Source organism: Stenella coeruleoalba, assembly GCF_951394435.1.
Source record: "Stenella coeruleoalba genome assembly, chromosome: 2".
NCBI classification, from domain to species: Eukaryota; Metazoa; Chordata; class Mammalia; order Artiodactyla; family Delphinidae; genus Stenella; species Stenella coeruleoalba.
Window position 1 is genome coordinate 89,443,642 of NC_137147.1, and position 21,024 is coordinate 89,464,665.

Consider the following 21,024-nt stretch of genomic DNA (forward strand, 5'->3'; position numbering starts at 1 on the left):
AGAAAGTTATAGACCAGGAGTAGAGGCAGTCAAATGAAGAGGGAATACCAAATGCGTGGTAAGAACTATCATGGAACTGGAAGACTGCTGAGAAGAGCCCTTGGAAAGAAACCTCTAACTTTGTCTGCAGAACAGGGAAAAGGGACTATCAAGACCTTTCTATAACGACAGCAAACAACAGTCGAAAATTGCTTTTTGGTTTGGATTGGGCAAAACGAGGGTGTTCAGTAATTTTCTGGGCTTTCTGCCTATGGAGAAGGCTGGGCTGACAGTCCAGCCCCAAAGGCCAGTGAATAGCTGCTGTATGATCACCAAGTGACACGCAGGAATAAATTTCTACAATATTAAAAGTGATATATGGCACATTAAAAATTACGTCCTTGTACACTCAATGCCTAACCCATCGCATTAACAAAATCAAAATGATGGAACCTGCGTACTCAGCGGGGGTACGGAATGTGGGCGAGGACCTAAAGGTCAGTCAGCCGCTATGCCACCCTGAGCGGGACCCGGCCTCGGCTTGGAGACCTTGGTGTTTCCCAGCCGAGGTGGGGGCTCGGTCAGGGGAAGTTCGGAGCAGCGGGAGCGGCAGAAGCACGTGGGCTGAGGGGGGCGGGGGCGGGAGGACGCAGACGGAGGAGTAACCGGTGGAAGTGTCAAAGAGGAGGGAGTGGAGGGCCGCTGAGGTGACAGGGTGTGGCCTGTGGGGGAGCAGGCGGACTGGGAGAGGAGGGCAGAGAGACCCACCGGGACTGAGGAGGCAGTGGGAAGCGTGCCTGCGTCGCTCGGTGCGGTGACAGCGAGGAGCGCGGCGCGGGGCCGAGTGGCGAGGGGAGTTTCCCGTGCTCGCTAAGTGGAGCTCAGCTCAGAGCTGCGCCAGCGCCTTCAGCCTGGGTCCGCGGTGCCTGACACCTGCCTGGTCCGAAGCGGGAGTCCGGCGGAGCGTTCCGCCCTCAAGTAAGTCTCTCTTTTTCTCTCAATTCGCCGCCGCCGCCTCAGCCTCTTTATCTGCGGAGCGCGGTGCTCGGAGCTTCTGTTGGGGGGAGGGGAGGGCTGCGCGAAAAGCGCACCAGAGAGCTCCGGCGGCGTCCACGGGTGCTCCAAGCTCCGAGCGCGCCCCGGTCAGCGCGGGGACCCGGCCGCGAGGCCCCGCCGGCCGGTTGCCCTGCGCAGAGCAGATGGAGGCGGCGGCAGAGTTGTCGGCACAGATACGACCCATCTTTTGTGTCTGGCCGGATCCCAGAGTCGGGCCAGGCCGGGGGGAAGGAGCGGAAGCCACTTTATGGTTCCTGGCCCCACTTCTTGCCCCCAATCCTTCGGGATTTAAACATGCGGCGGACTCGGGCGCAAATGAGTGCCTAAGCGCCCCTGCTGGGCTAGCTGGATTCGGGTGGGCAGCGGCCGGACCACCACGCCGCCCCCTCTGCTGGTTTTCTTTTTAGATACAGCGTCTTTAACAGCGGGTGCTGAGAGGGAGGCTGACTGGGTGTTCACGGGAGTCAGGGTGTGGAAACGACCTACCTTCTTGCTTTTCTCGGGTTCTGGAGGGGAAAGGACAGGGCTGAAGAGAGCCCCGAAGCCCGAGCGTCCCGAGCTAGCGGGCTTGCGCGCGGCCGGCGAGGAGGCGTTCGCTGGGTGGATCCCTTGTCTGGCTCATTGTTCGCGGTGACTGTTCTTGGGGCCGGGCTGAGCGACAGACACTTAAAACGGGGCCGTAAATAAAAGTGACGACTTGCCGAAGTGAGGTCAAGGCTACCGGGAGGAAAGGGCTTTCCAGTTTGGAAACGGACTTCTTCGAGCTCGGAGGGCAACAGTAGTCGTCAGCGAAAACCGCTGCTGAGTGTGAAACTTAGGTCTGACTCTCATTCACGGAGACAGCTTAGTGAATGAAACCCTCGGAAACAGGGCGCGATATTTTCCCACTGAAATTGTTTTCAGAGTAACGAAGATGGAGTTTGTTTTTGGCAACTGGCTGCTTTCTCTTGCAGCACCTGTTTCTCTTTCTCACCCCTTGCCCCTACCCTCGCCTCTTTGGGGGAATGTGTATTTATCATTCTATTTGTGCCTTCAGCTAGTCAAAGTGTATGGTTTCGGGAGAAGAATCCGTTTTTAAAAACAAAGTGCAATTTCCACTCTACAAAGGGCCAAGCGCTGGTGTAGACATTTATTGCTCCTCCACCCTAGCCGCATGCTAGCACTCATGAAGGCAGACGGTGCACCCGGAGTCGAAGGGAGCCAGTTATCCCCAGCTGGAGATGCCAAAACACAACTAGCGCATGCTCATTGTGTTGGAGGTTAGGACACTTCGTTTTCCCATTTCCCTGAATTACAGTGATATCACCTGTTCATGGTGTCTGTTCCTTAGCACTACGAAGGAAGGTGCATTTTCCTGAGAAGGATATTTCTTCTTTTTCTAAAGTCCATGGGTAGTAATCAGAGTAAGTTGATCCAACAAGAGGGAATTTTAAAAATTATATATATGTATATATATACGTGTGAGTGTGGGTGTAATATATATAAATCTATATTTCTGTAAATCCCAGTAGTTACTAACACACCTAACTGCCCTGGTTACATTTGCTTTGACTTGCGTGATGGACTTGCTAAAGGGCATCGGTCTGCTGAAACCTGAAGTTCCAGCCCCCAGGAGAAATAATATGAACACCTCTCTCTGACCACAGTCTGATTCCACAGGGGAAAAAACATGCACCAGGAGTGTTATTTAGGTTATTGAAAGCTGTGTGATTTATTCTAAGGAGGGAAGCAAGAGTTAGGTAGAAGAAAATAGAAATGGAAGGCCTGAGTAGGCATCCAAACCATACTCATACTTCCACAAATATGTATGTGGAAAGTATATTGTGTTCTCTCTTTCTCCTTTATCACTCTTAGTATTTGTCTATATCCTTAATGCTTTTCATCACAGTTTTTGTGCCTCTTGTTTGGAGGGAGGGGGTTGGCTTTGAAAAAAAAACTTTTATATTTTCAGTCTATTATTATTTTAGATTTTCAATATCAGCAGTGCTCATTGAATACAGGGACTTATCTTTTATACTCTTCTTTTGTTTGTCTCCTTGCACGCCATGTCCAACTTAGTATGGGACCATGTGAGCAATGAATCAACCAGGTTCTAATGAAGATTAAGTTATGGAAGGTATCCACAGCTTTGTATAAACTGTATACTCATTTAACTACCTTCCCACATGACCAATTTTAGCTACTTGCTTGTTCATCTTCTGAAGTCTCCAGACTCCCAAATTCTTACCCAGATTGACTGCTGCCCTAAATCTTGACTGTACAAAGAACAGAACTTAATTATTTTGGTCTTATTTATCAGTCAGCAGTGTTTAGTGTTGCCAACAGTTTAATTATATCATTGAAATATGCATGACTCTAAAGTATGTTGAAAAAGGTTCTTTTAAACTTGTTTCTTCATAAAGAAAAAAAAAAAGTCCTTGTGAAGCCATAATTTCCCTGCTGTGAGGACCCCTAGCCATTTGTGTTTATTGAGTTTACTCTTTCACATGAAGAAAGAACCATTGTTTTGTTGTCTAGGAGCTGAAGGAAGATGGAAAGTGAGAAAAGAAAATCAAGCACTTTAGAATGCTATTATTTTCCCTACTTGGGAAAAATATTTTTTTAAGTAAATAGTAATTATTTTCTTAAAGATACACTAAAACTTTATTAAAGGATCCTGAGGAAAAGAAACTTTCAGTATAGAAATGCTGGCTGTTACTAAATACTCATAAAAGATTGGTGCATACAAACACATGCATTTTTGAACCAATCTCATAACACATTTTCTTCTTTCCATAGAATTTTGAAATGTTATTAGATCATTGTTATTAAAACATTGAAATCTCATCAAAATCTATATTTAATATACTGTCTTTTTGCAAGTGCTTTAATTGTAATAGCCTATTTGTTGAGATTAAAAAGAACATCATTGATGTCATGGTGTGCTTTGCATTTTAAAATAGTAGCTAATGAATTACAAACATTCATTACCCCACAACCACTTGCTGAAATTTCTCAGGACCCCCAAATAGAGAATTATTTGTACTATATACTTACTATCATTCAGATCCTTGCTGACTTTATGTTGATCCCCTTTTCTTCTTCAGAATTAATTGTCTTTTAAATTAATACTCTGTTGGCTGTGAATTTTTTTTCTCCTATGTCATAAATTTATGTGAAAATATCTTCAACATTGTCTGTTAGGGAATTTGCTGTTGATAAGACGTGGGAATTGGGGGAGGGATGAGAGAACCACTTTTATTAAACCTGGAAAGAGTCAGAGCTTAACAAGGGAAGAGAGGGCAGGTTTCACCTGAATACAATTCACTGAGGAATATTTCTTTGACCTTTAGAAGTCCAAGCTATGTAGCACATAATATACATTTGGGTAATTCAGGTACTAACCTCACATATCATAAAGCAAACAATAGAAATAATAAGAGTATCATAGTGCCTTCACTTTGTTACATTTGAATGGTGACTTAACTCCATTCACTTTTCTTCATACTAAGTAATGAAAACTACCCACAGTTTTCTTTTCTTTTTTTTTTTTTTGTTTTTTTGGCCAGGAGTGGGTATAGATGAGGGGCTAGGAGGGGAGGGAGCACTGTTCTATTTATGTAAAAATGAAAATTGTCAATGTTTATTTTGGAAAAGTTTTATTTAAAAAGTTCAGTTTCTTCTGTAAGTTTAGTGCTTATTAAATGTTTACTGAGGAAGATGAAGTTTGACACTCAATTTTCATAACCAGATGCAACCAGAAACAAATTGATTAAGTGATTCAAATTAGTGCATTTAAACCTTAAATTTAGTTTTCCTTCCCATAAACTAATATGAAGAAAAATACTGAATTAGGTTTTATTGTTAATAACCAATATTCATTTATATTCTCTTGAAAATGAAGATTAACATGATTAACAAAAAATGTAAACATTTGTGAAATGAGGATATAAGGGGATGCAAATTAATGATTGTGTATACTTTTGATGTATAGCTTTTTTTCCCTGATAAATGAGTATTTTTAATCTCAGGGGTGATGTGAATTTCTTAACTGATCACATTTTCTCTTTTCCTTTGACCACTAGAAAGCTCAGAGCCAATCTGAGATCTAATTTATTGATCAGATAAGGCTCTATAGAATGCATTTGTGTATTTTCTTTCTCAATGACCTTATCTTATTCTACTGTCAAAATGTCTGTTTTTTTTCTTTTTTTTCCACTGTGGAAGGAGACAGACCATCAAAGTTAATTTGAATAAGTGTTTAGAAATACAATTAAGTCTGCAATTATTATTAAGGTCTAATATTGCAAATGCTGAGTGAGGGAATATCAGGCAAACTAAGGCATAATTTCTGATCTAAAGATACTTATAATCTAGCTCAATATAGAAGCCATAAACACATAACAGATTAGCTAACAATGAATCAGTGTATATACACACATCTCTTGCATTAAATTGAAAACCTAGATTTTATCTTTAATGATGCTCAGCTTCCACTTTCTAGAAAAACACTATTAATAGTACTAACTGGTAGAGCAAAGTAACCAAATCTTTTCATTAGAATTCCCCTCTGGGTATACTAAACTCTAAATAGTCTGAGGATGTGAGGATGAAAATAAATGTTGGAAAGTCACTGTGATTCTGTGGTAGTGGAGTGGAGACTTCCAGACCTTTCTCTTCTCTTTTTCTTCTTTCTCTTTCTCTCTTCCTCTGTCTCTCATTGGCTTTTCTACTTGCTCCCCAGTCAGCCAGTGGCTGGACCTGATTGACAAGTGTGACAATTCCAATGTCAAGCTAAATCCCACCAGGCTTGTCAGCTTATGAAATTTCTGGATATGTAAATACAATAGTTCTAAGTAATGTACTTAAATACAGTAGTTAAGTGCCCACTGGTTGTTTCCCTTTGTACTTGAATCAACAACCATTTTCAACTTTTAGAAGGGACCATCCACAAAACTGTTCTCAGGGAAAGATAAAAAAGTAAAAACATGAAAAATAAAAGAACTAAATTATTGACCCAGGGTGACATGTTTACAGCTAAGGCCACAAACTCTGAATTAAACTTTCAAATCTAAACAGCTACCTCTGGGTATAAATCTGATTCTCATCTTCTCTATCTCCCATATACACACCATTTTTTTCAGACATCTCAATAATAGTTAATGTTAAAAATAAAGTCTGAAACACAGATCTGTTGTCCTGAACTGAAGCAAACTATCAGACTTTGATAAATAATGATCATTTAAACTTGGCCTTTTAAAAAGCACATTGGATACAATGAAAATCCGTGTAGTACATTTACTGTGCTTCCACTTATGATATAAATAGTGCATAAAGCTTTAAAATTTTCATCAAATTAATGTTTCACTGACATGAAAATTAACTACTGACATCTAAGGTGCATGCCATGTGATGATTCCTAATTGGCAAGTGAACCTTAGAGGGTTATTTATAGATTACATTGCAACAAAGTGCTGGAGTAAATTCTCATTGTGCAGTTCAGTTCAAATTGATGTTTTAGCTTTGATTCTCTTCACTTTTTTCACATCCTTTTTGATCTCTAAAGCCTCTCAGAAATAAGCTACCTAAGGTGCTAAATATATAATTAATAACATTTGGGCAGAGAATTTGTCTTCAAATTATCCTTAAGAGATTTGGAGACCAGTTAAGTATCCTTCACCAGTTTGTTCAGTTTTGAATAATTCTTGGGGCTGTGAATTTGAACTCAAAGATCTGGTAACATTCATTTCCATCCAGAGCACGTAGGATGAATGTTCACGTAGAAAAAGTGAGGGAGAAACTTGAACATTTATCAAAGGAATTAATTTTTAAGAATAGCTGCCTTTAAAGATCTAAGTGGAAATACTATTTTATTCTCTAATGACAATTAAGGTTTCTTTTGTCTCTATTTTTCATTACATTTTGTGTATAGGGAATGTGGTAAGAGAATTATAATGTATCTGCAATTCCCATGCTACGTTATTAGATCAAAATTTAGCTTTTCTTTTCTTTATTCCATGTCTGTGTCTGCCTAAAGGTAGAATGACCAAATAAAAAGTGAAAAAGTAAGTTCTTTATTTATTCTGCATATTTTTGTTCACTATGGATTTTGTACGTGATCCCATAAGGCAGTTATGTAAGCTATACATTTGTGCCTACAAAGATAAGTTTACAATTTATTAACTTTTAGACATTTTCTTCATGCTATACTCAACCTGGAATGTTCTACTTTCCCTACCAGATTTGTGAAATGTCTATCTTTTCGTAAAGATTTACTTAAAAGACATTTTCTCTTTGAAGGAATCCCCACCATTGGATTTGAATTTGGTATTTTTTTTGGAAAAATGTGTGTATATGTGTGTGTGTGTGTGTGTGTGTGTGTGTTTTACAGTCATATTGTAAACCTGAAAATGTTTAGAAAATTTAAATAATTTTATACAAATATAGTATTTATTATGATTATTACTATCATTATAATGCCAAAGAGACAAACTAGACGTTGGATCTAAGCTACATGTGGGAGTGAATACTTATTTATTTTTTTTAACAGTTTTGACTAGTAGTTGAATAATTTGTCCTTAGGCCTGTTGCTTTTTTTTTTTTTTTTTTTTTTTTTTTTTTTGCGGTACGCGGGCCTCTCACTGTTGTGGCCTCTCCCGTTGCGGAGCACAGGCTCCGGACGCGCAGGCTCAGCGGCCATGGCTCATGGGCCCAGCCGCTCCGCGGCATGTGGGATCTTCCCGGACTGGGGCACGAACCCGTGTCCCCTGCATCGGCAGGTGGACTCTCAACCACTGCGCCACCAGGGAAGCCCAGGCCTGTTGCTTTTTATTGACGAAAATCTTCACTAGTCCTGTATGGTGTGGTGTGGGTATGATCAAGGCAACTTGTTTTCTTGATGATGAAGGTTTATCAGAAAATTTATCCCTTAATTACAAAAACTCTCATTAATAAACATTGAATGAGGACTTACTATGCCTCAGGTATTGACATAGGAAATGAGCATGAAAAACAACAAATAAATAAAAAGGTCTTGCCCTGAAGGAATTTAGAATCAAATGGAGAATAAAAATACTGAATTAATGTGGTAAAATAAATTACACACATCATCAGGGAATATTTGGGGAGCTATGAAGAAAGGTGTGTTTCTCAATTTGGGTGGGTGGAGGGTGGTCTGGGAAAGTTTAATGGGGGATTTGAAACAGAAAGGACAAGCAGAAGTCTAGCAGGTGAAGAAGCAGTAGATGGGGGGTCTCTGGCATAGAGCTGCTGGAGAAAAGAACAGTGAAGCATATGTGGAAAATCCAGAACGTCCAGCAGAAGTATCCTATGTTAGACTGAAAACCAGTTTAGTAGTCTGGACTAGAAATCAAGATTTAGGGGTTTAATCCTGATTAAATCCAACACTCTTATAATGTATGTCTGCACCCATGCAGCTGGACACATCTAAGTACACAACCATGGTGTCATTTCCTATTCATTCATCTTAAATGGATTCTTAAAATCATCAGATAATCTTACTGAACTAGCCTGCTCCATTTACTTTCCTAGAAGTCTATATACCATGCTTCCTCTTCTAAACTCTCAGTACCTCTGTCTACATCCTCACCCTCAGATGAAGGCCTTGCTTCCTATTTGCTGATATTGAGCCATCTGAAAAAAACTGCACAGTTGCCCACTACCACACTTATCGAACTACAAGTATTTGCTCCCATGTAATCTGCCTTCTTGCAGGTTCTCTCACATAGCACTGGTAGAATTTAAACTGTTACATTTTAGTAAATGTAGAAATATGTAAATGCAATTTATTAGTGAGTAAAACTATTACTTTAGACCTTGAACTTTCATTTTTAGTTGTTTAGCATTGGGAAATAATCAGGGTTGGAGTCAAATATTTTTGTAAAGTATGTTGGTATAATTAGAAAAAATTAGAAACAATATAAATTTTTAGAATTTAAACAATATAAAAACAATTTTATATTTAAACAATATAAAATATAAACAATATAAAAACAATTTTATATTGTTTATAAACAATATAAAAAATTAGAGGGCTTCCCTGGTGGCGCAGTGGTTGAGAATCCGCCTGCCGATGCAGGGGACACGGGTTCGTGCCCCGGTCCGGGAAGATCCCACATGCCGCAGAGCGGCTGGGCCCGTGAGCCATGGCTGCTGAGCCTGCGTGTCCGGAGCCTGTGCTCCGCAACGGGAGAGGCCACAACAGTGAGAGGCCCGCGTACCGCAAAAAATAAAAAAAATAAAAAAAATAAAAAAATTAGAAACAGTAGACCAGCTCAAGGAGAGAAAAAAACCGCAATAAAGTACAGTACATTCTTAATGACAGAATGTTAAACATCATTTAAAATTATTTTTAAAATTAATGATATTATGTAAAAAAAAACCCTAAAACTGTACATAATACATGATACAGTTTTGTTATATGTATGTAGAAAGACCAGAAAAATAAATGAACCACGTTAAAAGGCTGTGTCTCTGGACATTGAGATGAAAATCGTTCTATATAGCAGATTCTTGGAAAATCCACTCAGCTTGGAGGAGAAAGGTTTTTGACAGGAAGATCCTGGTGACATAGAAAACGTCCACTGAATAAACACAATAGTGAAAGCCATCTCTATAGTGTGATTCAAGTGTCATTGAAATATCAATCCCCACCAGGCATTCCCCTTGCCTGCAACATTCAATCTGCCAAGACCCATGGAATTTACTGCTAAAATACATCACAAGTTTATTCAGTTTTCACCATCTCCACCCCTGTCCTTCTATTGTGAGACACCACAATTTCTAGACTTGGTTCACTGCTTTAGCTTTCAGCAGGTTCTTCCCACTCTTGCTGTTGCAGAAATAATGATCTGAGAGGCCGTATTGCAGAGTGTTCAAAGCATGGACCCCATTGGTGGGCTGCCTGAGTGTGAATCCCAGCACTGCCACTTACTAGCTATGAGACTGGGGGCAAGTTACTTGACATCTTTTTACTTTCATTTTCCCATCAATAAAATTAAAGATATTAATACCTACCTTTTGAGGTTATTATGAGAATTAAATGAACAACTAGCTTAAAGCAAGTAGTTTTATGTGTTAGCTATTTGTCAAGGCTTAAATTAGATTATAACCTTCCTTGTTTAATATCATCCAAGGACTTCTGATTGCACTTTGAATTAAATCTTTATGATCACCTGCATCAACTTTATTACTCTTGGCTATTTTCTGTTTTCTTGCTATTTTTCTGAAAACACCAAGTCCTGTTCTGTTACTGGGCCTTTGTACTTGCTGTTACCTTTGCCTGGTATACTCTCATCTGATTCTCCCCAGAGCTGCTTCTTGTCCCACCAGTCTCAGCTTCTGCCACATCCTCTAAGAGCCCTTTCCTGATTTCTAGACATCTAAGGGACACTTCGTACTATTCTTTTTTCCACTCTCCACATTTTATTAATAGACCTTATCACAATTTGAGCTTTTTGTTTGTTTGTTAACCTTTTCCCCCTCTTTTTTCACTGCTTGAATTTAAATTCTGTGAAACAAATATGACGTCTGCCATGGTTATATTTGTTTCCCCCAATACCTAGAAGAGAGTGTGGCATGTCGTCCTGAATAAATATTGGACGGCTGGCTGGCTGGCTGGCTGGCTGAGATTCTCACTATTGTCATCTTGGAATTTGCATTTCTAGAATGACTAACTTCATATTTGTAAGGTCTGTAAGTCACTAAGGAGATATAGAAGGTTAAGTTGTTAACACTTGTTATTTTAGCTCTGGTTCACAGGGCCTTAACAATACTTGTCAGTACACAAGTACATTTTGAAAGAAGTAGAGAGTTTGAGAGTGGAGAGGGGAACAGTAGGTGAATTGGGGGACTTGAGATGTAAAGATACTTCAGGCTAAATGGAAGCTGCAGTGATGGGGGTATGGGGTGGGCTTAGGGTGAGGTATTAGAATGTCGGTAGTTCAGGCATTCAAGAGGAAGTGTCAGACCAGCATTTCACAAAGAAACAGGTTACAAATACTATATAAAGTAACTTCCATAACATTTTACTTCTTAACTTTAGAAAATGTTGAATAAGGCTCTGTATATACATAAAGCCAAAATAAGTGGATGAAAGATTTTTTAAAAGTCAAATTAGTTATTTGATGTCATGAAATAAAAACAAAACTGTTTTCTTTCTCTGATTCAGCTCCTTTTTAAAATGAAAATCAGTCAAACCTGAGTATTGTATATGTGTGTGTGTGTCTTTGAAACTTTTTTGTTTTCTTCAGGCAGAAAAACACTTCATGTGGAAAAGATGTTTTCATGTGTTGTTTTTGATTATAAAACTGTGAAGGCATGGAAAGTTTTGTATCCAGTGATGTTCCTTTTTTCTTACCAGGAGGTGTCACTACAGCTCATTCAAACTTGCTAGTGCATTCTGTATGGACAAACTAGTGCTAGCATTTTATCAGAGTGTCAGTACCCACCCACCAGTTGCTTGAAGGAAATCTGATGAAAATAGAATTCTTTTCAGGTGCCTGCTTCTCCTCCAAACAAATATTCCTGTCATGAACTAACTGAAAACCTGAAACACTTGTTTAATATTCTGTAAACAAACAGCATTCCTACTTTCTCTGAATGTTGAGTGGGGCAGGAGATGGTGAAGAGGAAAAAAAAAAAAAGAGTGGGATAAAGGGGAGAGATAGACATCAAGAAACATGAAGAGTGAAACTGAAGTGTTTCCAGTGATAACACACTGCTTGAAGATCCCTGAACACACAGTTCTCTCACCTATCTGACTTGCATGTTTTGTCCTTTCCCTGCCCCTCTTCTCTGCCCAGATAAAACCAGCTTGCTCTGCCAAAACTGTTATAATTAAAATAAAAATGTCTATCTGGTATTGAGCTAATACACTATCCCAGTTATTTGACACATGTAATTTCTATCTTGTCTGATAATGTAAAATATTATTACTAAATAATAATATTACTACTAAAAATTTACTAAAATTTTTACTAAATTATTACTAAAAATTTTTCCGGTGAAGAAAATGAAAATTGGAAAGGTTGCATGATTTGTAATGGTAGCTGTGATTTTATCATGGGCTCATCAGATTTCAAAAACACATCCTTATTCTTTGTATAATGCCACTACAGAGTCCCTCCCACTGGAGACTTGTCTAACATCCTTTCACCCCTGACCAATGTAGATATACCTCCTCTGGGTCTCACAACATCTGGTGCTTACCCGGTGTGAACACTCATCATGACTGGGCCATGACTCTCTTATTTTCTTGTCTCTTGCTTCACCCAGAGTCAGAGTATTTTAAGGTAGGTACAATATCTTGTCTCTAGAACAGAACATGAAACTCCTAATATTGATCAACTGGATGGGCAAACAAGAGAACAGGTGCACCCAAAGATGGGGCTCCAATGTGGATGAGGGTGTGTGTGAGGAAAGCATGGAAGGTAAAGACCATGGTGCTGCCAGCCTTCACCCATTTCTGTTGGCCTCACTTGTTCCACAAGCAACTAGGCAATGAAGAGGAAAGTCCAAGCATCTGGAGAGGAGGAAGAACAGGGTTATTTGCCCAAGGAGGAGGGGATATTCATCACATCCCATACCTTGTAGCTCCTCTAGAACTGGAGGGAAAAGAGTGGCATCCGAAGAGTAGTGTTTTCTGCTGACCTGCAGGTGGCAGCATGGCCCAGCTGTCAGAGACCGGCTCAGTTCTTAGGCACCCCTATTGCTGCTGTGGGACTCAGAACTGTTCTCAGGGCATTAAGTGCCCTGGGAATGATTAATGGTGCTGCCCGTTCACTGTGCCCTGAGGATAATTGAGCCTGCAATATTTTGGAGGTTGCAGAGAGACTTCCTGAGCCTCTTTCTAATAGAAGAGTTTGGACATTATATCCCTTTGGAGACATCCCAGAAACCTTTTGTTGAGTCTAGAATGCAATCATTGGCAGAACGATTTGAAAGGGGAGAAAAAAAAGCCTACCACCACCATCCCTAAAATATGAGGAAATTGAATAGTCTTAATGTTTTTTCAGATGTCTGGTTTGCTATGCATTCCATATTCTTTTTTCCTTCTTTGGTCTGAAATAATATTCCTTTCCACCTGACTTAAAGCAAATCCTCTGGAAGGTAGCTTATGTTAATTGACTGAGTATTTTGAAAGAGTGCAGGCAGAGCTATGTATAATGTCTTTATTTAAATAAGCTCTAAGCCCATTTATATTGTAGGGTGAGGTATTTAAAAGTAAGATGATTGGAAATTTCTAAAGTCGCACACAATTCAAAAGAATGTGAAACATTTTAGAAGGAGCAACTGACAAGGGTACAGTGTCCATTAATTCTAAATATACATGTAATATCAATTATGTAAGACAACCAACAAAAGATATTAAGCTTGTCAGGTTGGGTTTGTGTGATTGCTTCTTTTCATTAGAAATTTTAGTAGCTGGGAAAAATGCCAGGTTCTAAACACTGGGAAAAGGTATCTTGAATAGGTTATAGTGGTAGATCTTCTCAGTGTTGAGAGAAAAATCAAAGATTCAGAAAATGTTTCCTCATCTATGCAACCAAATGGGGAATCTGAATCTCCACCTTTCTGTACTTTGGTTTTAAATAGCCCTGGTGGTTGGTAAAAAGCAGTGGTTTGTAGCTTCTTCAGTGATTTTTAAAAATATCACTTTGGGGGCTTCCCTGGTGGCGCAGTGGTTGGGAGTCCGCCTGCCGATGCAGGGGACACAGGTTCGTGCCCCGGTCCGGGAAGATCCCACATGCCGCGGAGCGGCTGGACCCGTGAGCCATGACCGCTGAGCCTGCGCATCCGGAGCCTGTGCTCCGCAACGGGAGAGGCCACAACAGTGAGAGGCCCGCGTACCGCAAAAAATATATATATGTATATCACTTTGGTAATTTTGAGAACAGTTGTTCTTCCCTCAAATCTGTGAGATTTTACTTTCCATCACAGAAGGTTCTTTCATGGTAGACCATGACGATTTAAAGCTGTGTTCTGTATGGGAGGTTACCTTACAGATGTTTAGAGAGCCAAACTTAGCTGGTTCTCCATGTACTGACACTTTCACGCTTTAGTAGGCAATAAATTTGGTCTCTTTAATTTCTTGGAATAGAGAAGAAAATCAGAAGGATGATTAGAATGACCCCTCAAAGTCTGTTTTTAGATTAGATTGCAGGTGTTGTACGGACTGCTATTCTGTGTGCCTTTGCTTTGTTAGATTTATCTCAAGGGTTGAACTTACAATAGTGTCTTTTTGTGATGAAAACCTAGGCTAGCGATTAAAAGTGAGGGGTGGGGATGGAGAATTAATTGAGATAGGTCCACAACAGTTTATTCACAGCCTCTGATTCAACTCCAACTTTAACAACAAAATAAGTAAGGAAAAAAATCCCAGCATACCCTAAAATCCTGCTTGATGATCCACGACTCGTAGAAGGGCTTTTCCCAGCCTACTAGTCTCTGTTTCTTTGGCTGCTTTGGGCAACTTATCAAAAATTTCTTCCTGGTGGCCACAACAGTGAGAGGCCCACGTACCACCAAAAAAAAAAAAAAAAAAATTTCTTGATTTTATCTCTTGATATAAAGATCTCCATTTCCATGCTGCCTTTAATTAATATACTGCTGAATATGTAAATATTATCTTTGGGGGCTTCCCTGGTGGCGCAGTGGTTGGGAGTCCGCCTGCCGATGTCTTGCTCTAAGTATTATTATGTATATTTTTTCTAATATTTCTAAATAAATTATAACTATTTTGTTATCAATATCGAATTCATATTTGTAAAGGAACAATTTTTGAATATATTGAAGTCATTTCCTTGCGGAGTTAGGAGACTTACTGCTTTAGGAAAGGACACAGTTGGTACTTTCTTAAATAGAGTGTCCACTGATCAACTTTGCATTTCAGAGCTTAACTTCTTGACTTCTTTACTGTAGCACAATAATGTTCTTGAAAATCAGGTATTGTTGAGGAAAAAGGATTTTCTAAATCCTTTAGCTTTCAGCAAATCAAGAACCAAGACTGGTAGAATAGATCAGAGTTTTAGTGCATTCCAGGAAATAGGGCAAACTCAAGATGAGACAGAAGAAATGGAAAGCCCACTCTTTGGGCCCTAAGGAATTGTGGCAGGGGAAAATTATGGAATTGGGGAACCAGGATGGGTTATTTAAGATCCTGACCTTCCTTCTTTGACTTTGAGATCAGAAAAAGAGCAGGATTAGGAAGGAATGCCAGTGGTGTGCTTCCCAGGTATTAGGTTTTAGGAGGAAACAGCAAGGTTTTAGGAGGAGCCCCAGTATGACCTGGGCAACAGTAGAGCAGTGGTGGTGACAGTTGGCTTGGTTCATGAACCTCCAAAAAGGGATCTAGAAGCCATGTCCCAGTGAGTGCATAGGGAAGCGAGCAGATTAGTGGCGATCTGAGGTTTGAAGGACGAAGGTGCCTGCCATGGGTGGAATCTTAAAGATTAGGAGAAATGGCTTGTACCTATGGACACCAACAAGGGGCACCAGCAGGTTCTTCCAAAAGACTAGATGGGACAATCAAATTTCAGTAGTTACCCACAGGGCTTGTATTTAGCAGGTCCACAATGACATGCTTACATCACTTGTTTACAGTCAGTGTCTATAATGATAGTTTTTATTGGACTGGCATCCATTTTGATTGGTTAGTGCCATGCTGTACCCATTGTTAAATATTTTGAATTTACTCCAGGTTATCCACATAGGGAGTAAACTGGTCTTACCACTCTATATCATATATCTATATGAGAGCATCTGAAATTCTGGTGTGGATTGGGGCCCCCTTCCATTCACTGTCATAAACCCATGGTCAATCTAGGAATTACCTTAGGGAATAAAGGAAGAAGAGAAATGCAAATCAAAACTGCAATGAGGTATCACGTCACATCTGTCAGAGTGGCCATCATTAAAAAATCTACAAACAGTAAATGCTGGAGAGGGTGTGGAGAAAAGGGAACCCTCCTACACTGTTGGTGGGAATGTAAGTTGGTACAGCCACTATGGAGAACAGTATGGAGGTTCCTCAAAAACTAAAGATAGTACTACCATATGACCCAGCAATCTCATTCCTGGGCATATACCCAGAGAAAACCATAATTCAAAAAGATACATGCACCCCAATGTTCATTGCAGCACTATTTACAATAGACAAGACATGGAAGCAACCTAAACGTCCATCAGCAGAGGAATGGATAAAGAAGTTGTGGTACATATATACAATATACAGCCATAAAAAGGAACAAAATAGAGCCATTTGCAAAGATGGGGATAGACCTAGAGACTGTCATACAAAGTGAAGTAAGGCAGAAAGAGAAAAACAAATATCATATAATATCACTTATATGTGGAATCTAGAAAAATGGTACAGATGAACTTATTTGCAAAACAGAAATAGAGACACAGATGTAGAGAACAAATATATGGACACCAAGGGGAGAAAGATGGTGGGGGGGTGGGATGAACTGGGAGATTGGGATTGACATATATGCACTACGATATATAAAATAGATAACTAATGAGAATCTACTGTATAGCACAGGGAACTCTACTCAGTGCTCTGTGGTGACCTAAATGGGAAGGAAATCTAAAAAACAGGAGATATATGTATACATATAACTGATTCACTTTGCTGTACAGCAGAAACTAACACAACATTGTAAAGCAACTATACTCCAATTAAAATTAAACAATTTTAAAAAAGACTATGTCCTCCAGAAAATGACTATATAAACAGCCCTACTAAGGAGTTAATTTTGAATAGACCCAATATTTAAATTTAAGGAGACTGCTTAAACTTGAAAAGAATTAAAATATTGTGAATTAGTAAGTGTATGTGGAGTAGGACAACTTAAAGAAGAATTATATGAGAGAAATAAAGGAACTATATGTTCTTTTCGCATCTCAGAATAGGATGGTAAATTTCCACCCACCTCCTATACATTCTTGCTGAGTCCTGTACAGTAACAGTTGCTTTGGATCTGTGGCCCAAGCTGACTTCTGATACCTTCTGTTTGTACCTCTTGCTTCTCACATGTACATAAATGTACAGGAATTCATACACTGTCCAGTTAGTGTCCTTTAGGTGTCTTACTTACACCCGATATTCCCAGATCTAATACAGGGTTAGGGCCATCAGCCCCTTTCTTACATCAAACTGAGTGGATCCACTTCAAACCTAGTAATTAACCCATTTCTTTGGATTTGTCTCTGAACCTTTATGATATTCTTCTCCCTTTAAAGAATGTGGTTCCCATTGTGGCTAAGATCATGTTATTCCCTAAAGATAGTGATCTAAGATAGTGAAATAAGTGGGAATAACAACACCTTGGATCCTATGTTTTTCATCTTTGAAACTCCCTCTGCTTAGAAAGGCTACTGCATTGTATAACTCCAAGGTGAACCTCTAACACTATGGGTATACAAAACAAGGACCTGGATTTCTCACTCACAATTTGATGAGTTTTTTTTTTTTTTCCTTTTGTCTGGGGAAGGGTGAGAATAGTTAATAAATTATTAAGCAAAAGAGCCAGTATTCAAATTTAGATTCTTTCTTAATCCAGACTCCTCAATTGTAATTCCACTTGATTGGCACCAATATTTTTATAAACTGTTGGTAACAAATAATAACAAAAATATATGGTCAGGAGAAAGAGCAGTTACATGTCAGTATGTTTCTGTACTTCTCTGAAACCCCTAAGTGATGAAATTTCATTGGGTACAGTGTGGAGTTCCTTGTTGGGAAGGAACTTTCTGTAGAAGCTTCGCTCTGAGGACTTGAAACAAGAAAAAGGGAGATGTGGAAGAGAAGAATGTTATCCCCTTATACATCTTTCTCTTATTGCATTTGTCTGCAGTAAATAATTAACCCCTAAGGCCATTGAAAGTTTCCAGCTACAAGTCCACTTGTTTCTGTCTCTTCTAACCTTTCCATAAAAATATTTGAGGTAGCGAATCTATTAGGATAATTCATTAGGCCTATTGACTAATAAAGAGGTTTGTACTAAGTTGGGAAAGAAATTTATGAAAGGATTGTTTCAGCTGCTTTCACTACTGACCATGAATCACACCACCTGGAGAACTCTACTATTCTGTGAATTAATAATACCTTTTCAGCAAGGTGTTTGCTGAGCAACCTTGGTGGGCAAAGGAGGTTTTGTGGTATACAAGGCAAAGCTTAACACAACTCACAACTCTGTACACATGAGGAAGAGTGCATGTACATGTGCCTCACCCCAAATGGCAGAGAATTCCAGCATTCTTGTTTTACTTGCAATATGTTTTAGAATGAACATGTAAATATCGAGGTGGGTATGTTCAAGTGTCTCTATGTGTGTGATATTTTAGCAGTTCTTTCAAGAAAATTATGTAGTCCTAGTGTGAACACCTAACCGTGAAAGAGCTAAAAATGTATTTTCCCCATCCTGACCCATGATCACCTTCACCCTGGTAACCACTACTCACATATTTATTTTCCATGAAAACTTACTAGTAGATCCCTCTTCTTTCATGTCTTCTCAGAAACAAAGTGTAAGGTTTATTCTAGAGTGCTTTTGTGTGGATGTGAGCTGAGATGCCCAATAATAAAACTAGTTGAATTTATGGAATTCATACCATGCACCTTGCACTCTGCTAGGTTAGCTAGTTGCATGCCTTATTTCATTTAGTCCTGATTATGAAAGTTCATATTGTTAACACTGTTTGGCAGAAGATAAAACTGAGTCTTTGAAAGGTCAAGTAGCATGTCCAACCTTTAGGTGGCTGGGGGTGGAATTAAGGCCAATCTCAGAGACCACACTCTTCATCATCATTTTCTGCTGCTTCCTGCAGTAAAACAAAGTGTTTGGTAAACCTGAAAGCAAGTTTTCTCAAGGAAGGAGCACAGAGAAGATTATCTATGTACTTAAGTTGCCATGGGATAAGGGAAATGACAATGGAGTGAATCAGAGGTATGTGAATATCTGTTGTACTTACTTTGTTGGGTTGTTGGGAAGACAAATACATTTGTGAAAGGTGTTTTAAGACTATGAAGTGCCAGGATACAAAGCACAACCAACTAAACAAGCAAATTTAAATGGTACTTGTTGGGGGGAGCTTGGCAGTCCTTTTCTGTCTGATATTATATTTTATAAAATTCAGATATCTATTGGAAATAAAAGGTTTACTCAAAATCATAAAATATGCCTGGAGTAAATTCAAAGTACTACTTTTAATTTATAATTCTTAGCATCTCAGTCATTGTTAAATATTTTTAACTTTTATTCTAGTGAGTGGCTGAAATACAGAATAATTAATTATATACTATTCCAACAAGCTCAAAATCTCTGGAATAAAGCCATTAAAAGTTTCAGCCTGGATTTAGAATAAAATTGCACATTTAATTTCACCAGCTGACATTTTGAGGCTGAGGTAAAAATGAATGGCAGTTTTTTTTTTTTCAAACTGCCCGATAAATATCATGTAAACACATTTTATGCATTTATAAGTATAAAAAGATATTTCCCAAAGTTAACTTAGAATGCTGCCCCCAAGTTTCCTGGTTTCTTTGCTCCACAAAATAATTGCTGATTATTTTGAAAAAAAATTATCAGAACAATATGATGGCAATGATTCTTTTCTTCCACCAGAGCTGCATGGTTTCTTTGAGTGGGCTGAAAGGGAGAGAGAGAAGGGAGGGAGGATATGAGGAGTCAATATGGAAGCTGTAGTCAAGGTAGTCTCCGTCTTTATAGAACTGAGATAAACCATCTTTTGCCTTGTTTCATTTATCTGTTTAGCAGAAGGCTTGTGCAATTTGCATTTTAGAATGTTCAGTCCTTTTAATTTACTTCTAAATAATTTGTTTCTACATTATGCTGCTTTGTTTGTAGAGAAAAATACTTACACAAGTGTTTCATGACGTAAAATGAACATGGCACTCTCCAAAGAGAATTTCAAAATAAAAACCATTAAGGATGAATGGCGTGCATTACAGAAATCTCTGCCATATGTCTGAATGGGTCTTTGTATCAAGCTTATTTACAAAATTCATAGGCACTAATTTATCTAAGAAATAGAATGATAAAGCTTTCAAGCCAAAGAAAAAAAATAAAAACATAGTAAATATAAAAGACACATTAATAATCTTTTCTGTGAGCCTGATTTTGATCTTTTCTTTTGGATTGTTTATTGAGTCATATCAGAAGGATTTGTTTAATTATATAGAAATTATTTGGGCTCAACAGAAGGTTGGCAGTATCAATTCCTGGAGTAGGTAGTTTGGAGGATGAACTACTAATATCATTGCATTTGTAAGAGAGGGAAATTTGACCAAACTGTAGCAAATTCTGTAATCAAAGAATTTCTAAGAGGTAGAGTCTACCATGGTATATAAAACACATCTCAGAGACATTTCCCCCAATGAGATTGACCATCTCATTTCAGTAAAAACAAAGAATGAGAAAGGCTTATGTAATTAGACTACCTAAGTATTTTTTTTTAAATGTCATTTTCAAAAAATGTGTACGCTTGTATCTTCAACATCATGTTCTGGGTCTGTTTATTTGAACAGACTCAATTGATGACCCCTTTCACTACTAAAAGTGAAACACCATGTATGTTTTAAGAGTTATTGAATGAATCTTATTGTTTTGTGCATACTATGAGAATCCACATTTTCCTATTTGTTTATTTAATGTCAGAGACTGCAAACATTGTATAATAAGTTAGTGTCTTGTTTGTATCAGTATTTTTGCACAGAATGTAATTATTGTAGAAAGAAAAAAATTATGGAGTAGATAATACAAAAGAATTTGGTAGTACAGAATCCTCAGTAACCTTAGGCATTAGTAGCAAACCTCTTTTGTTAGAGAAGAGAGTGCCATGGCACTCTGGACCATTGGAACCTGATGAGACCTTAGCTAAGGAAACATCAAATGGTAATAAAAATTCAGCTTTTATCCTTATAGGTGGCATTTAAAGGTGATTTGTGAGGGACTCTACTTCAGT

General features: G+C 38.8%; 1 protein-coding gene across 1 annotated transcript in view; it reads left to right on the plus strand.

Moving 5' to 3' along the window:
- Positions 1-709: 709 nt before the first annotated feature.
- The window catches only part of SEMA6D (semaphorin 6D), a 578,468-nt gene continuing 558,153 nt past the window's right edge, over positions 710-21,024 (plus strand). Inside the window, exon 1 of the mRNA XM_079912947.1 lies at positions 710-957. The gene's annotated coding sequence lies outside the window, so the exon portion shown is untranslated. The remainder of the gene's footprint in view (positions 958-21,024) is intronic.